We start from the raw sequence: 3,329 nt of genomic DNA, 5'->3' as shown, positions 1-3,329 counted from the left end.
CCCTTTCACGTTGATGTTTCTCTCTCTCTTCCTCTTTCCCTCCCGCTCTATCTGAACAAAAAATGAAAAAATGTCCTCGGGTGAGGATAAAACAAAACAAACCCACAACCCTTCAGTCCGTGGGCCAGTGCTCTAATCACTGAACAGAACTGGCCAGGGCTCTTACCCTAACCTTTTAAAGTATTGTCTATGTTTCTGCTTAGTAATTTTAGAGATCTCTTTCATATTTAACACTTTTGCGGGGGCGTGGGAGGGAATACGTGTTCCTAGCAGGAACTGAACCCCGGACTCTCTGGTCCGCAGGCCAACACTCCAACTGCTGAGCCAAACTGGACAAGACATTTAACACATTTTTTAAATGGTGTTAGAAAGGGATCTGCCTTGGGGATCTGACAAGATGGCTGGGCTGCCCCGCAGGACTATCAAAGAAACCCAGTGTTTGCTGGCAGAACCAGTTCCTGGCATTAAAGCCAAACCAGACGAGAGCAATGCCCGATATTTTCATGTGGTCATTGCTGACCCCCAGGATTCCCCCTTTGTGGGAGGGACTTTTAAACTTTTATACTAGATGGCAGCACCTAAAGTATGTTTCATGACCAAAATTTATCATCCTAATGTAGACAAGTTGGGAAGAATATGTTTAGATATTTTGAAAGATAAGTGGTCCCCAGCACTACAGATTCGCACAGTTCTGCTATCCATCCAGGCTTTGTTAAGTGCTCCCAATCCAGACAATCCATTAGCACGTGACGTAGCGGAGCAGTGGAAGACCAACGAAGCCCAAGCCATAGAAACAGCTAGAGCATGGACTAGGCTATATGCCATGAATAATATTTAAATCGATCTGATCATCAAGTGTGCATCACTTCTCCTGTTCTGCCAAGACTTACTCCTTTTTTGTTTGCATTTAATGGACACCGTCTTAGAAACATTACAGAATAAAAGCCCAGACATCTTCAGTTCTTTGGTGATTAAATGCACATTAGCAAATCTATGTCTTATCCTGATTCACTGTTACAGAGCGTGAGCAGAGGCTAGAAGTACCATCTGGATTGTTATGAAACGTTTAAAAGCAGTGACCCATCTCTGCTTGTATTCATTTCCCCCCATCATGGTTTAAATATAAAGCACTGTGAATGAAGGTAGTCAGGGTTAGCTGCAGGGGTGTGGGTGTTTTTATTTTATTTTTTTGAGGGGGGAAGTAGTTTAATTTTAATTTTATGGGCTCCTTTGCCCCCTTTTATGGTGATCTAACTGCATTGGTTAAAAGCAGCTAACCAGTTCTTTAGAATATGCTCTCTAGCCAAGTCTAACTTTATTTAGACGCTGTAGATGGACAAGCTTGATTGTTTGAAACAAAATGGGAACATTAAACAAACATCACAGCCCTCACTAATAACATTGTGACTTTGCTGTCAAATGTAGAATCAAGCCTTCCTTCAAGAAAAAGCATGTGACCATTTTGTATGGCTTGTCTGGAAACTTCTCTAAATCTTATGTTTTAGTAAAATATTTTTTGTTATTCTAAAAAAAAAAGGGGGGGGGGATCTGCCTTAAGTCAGATTCCTGAGAAATAGAGCCCAAATAGGAATTCTTGACCGAGTGACGTGGACATGTTCTCAGAAGGAGAGTGAGATCATCAGGGTATGGCAGTGAGGAAAAGCTGAGCAACAAGGTGGTCTGGGCTGGTGACTAGCTTTGGTCTAGAGAAAGTTCTGGAGCCCCCATTGTACTACCAACTTAGTTCCATCCAGAGGCAAGGAATCGGCCCTTTATATATCTATACCATTCTGTCACTGGGTAAGGTCTGCCACGAGAGGGTGCTGGGCAGCTTTCCAGACTGGGGGCAGCTGCTGGTGGGTATACTATTGGCAAGGGATCTGAGGAACACCAACAAGGCACACTACAGCTCACCTTTGCACTGCTCAGATCCACCTGCTTTTCCCATGAAGTTCACTCCATCCATGTACAGCTTCTGCAGCATTCTGATTGGTTCCAATTTCTGGCTAAACTTAGAAGAGAATTAGTTCTAGAGCCTTAACTGATACTCATCATTTTCTTCCTCTGCCATTCATTCACCTAGCCCTCCCCCTTCTCTTCTACAACTGGCTTTTCTCTGCTGGTCGATAGCTTACATGGTGGGTTGGCCCTGGCTCTCATCCTTTAAGGGTGTAGTCCCTAGTTACCAAGCCCTTCCAGGCCATGGTTGTAGTGCTTGCCCACTTGCAAATAAAAATCAGCATGGGTGTCTGGAGATGTCCCAATGGATCACCCGAGTGCCAAACATGCTCCTGCCTGCCCCATTACCTAGCAGCAGGTCTACCTCCTAGTGATGACCAGGGTTTCTTACCCCTAGCAGGATGGCAAGTCCTTTCTTTGCCTGCTGGTCCAAAGGGACCAGGTGGCAGGTGTAGCTCAAAAGTCATTGGGACTCTAGCCATGTCCCTAGTGGAAATGTCCCTCCCCACTCTGGGAATTAGGATCTCTAGACCCACAGAGTCTGAAGTTGGGCGGCTGGAAGCACAGGTTCCCCAAAGAGGTCACTGGGAGTGTTAGTAAGCAGGGCTGCTCCTGCTTCTACTTCTTGGTTCCCAGACTCATGCACTGATGTCTGGGGCACCACGCTGTAAATAGCCATTGATGTAAGGTGTGTGCCTCATCCTGAAGGATGGTGTTGCGTTCTCTCCATGCTGTTTTGTTTTTTTTTTACTGGGCTTCCAAAGGCTGATTCATCACCCTAAGAGGCCAGTAGCTTCTTGATGGTGCAGCAAATGGTAGTATGTCCAGCACCACACTTTGCCATAAAGTGGTCCCTTCGTCTGAGGGAGAAGGAAGCAGCTGTGAGGCAGCGGCCAACACTCACACCAGTGAGAAGAGTGCACCGCGAGCAGAGGGGCTCTGGTGGGACACCAGCTGCATACATTGCAGGATCTCACTTTAATGTTCCACGGAACTTCCCAGCTCTCCACACCTTTCGTTGATCCTCATGCTCCTTCATCTTAAATGTCCCTTTTAGCACATCCTAAATTCCTATGTATACATGGGTCTATTCCTGGTCTTTTTATTCTTTGCCATTGACCAATTTGCCCAGTTCTGCCTCTCTGTCACATGGGTTTAGTTCAGTGCAGTTTTAGGAGAGTTTCTGTTATTTGGTCATGTCTACTCTTAAGATTAGACTCTTCAAGTGTCACTTCTTTGGGAAGTTCAGGTTACACAGTGGGGATTCAGCATGTGGAGGACAGCCCTGCTGGTTCTGACTTCATTTTCTCCCCATTTGAAAACCAACCCCATAATCTCCTTCCCGTAGACTGCTCCTGGTTCAGGGCTCA

The 3,329-nt window shown here is 45.7% G+C and overlaps 1 pseudogene; it reads left to right on the top strand.

Moving 5' to 3' along the window:
- The first annotated feature begins 397 nt into the window (after positions 1-397).
- Positions 398-883, top strand: LOC118642679 (annotated as a pseudogene).
- The last annotated feature ends 2,446 nt before the right edge of the window (positions 884-3,329 follow it).

This window comes from Molossus molossus, unplaced genomic scaffold (assembly GCF_014108415.1).
Source record: "Molossus molossus isolate mMolMol1 unplaced genomic scaffold, mMolMol1.p scaffold_m16_p_3, whole genome shotgun sequence".
NCBI lineage: Eukaryota > Metazoa > Chordata > Mammalia > Chiroptera > Molossidae > Molossus > Molossus molossus.
The sequence above is the reverse complement of the archived record's forward strand: the minus strand, read 5'-3'. Positions and strand labels throughout refer to the sequence as shown.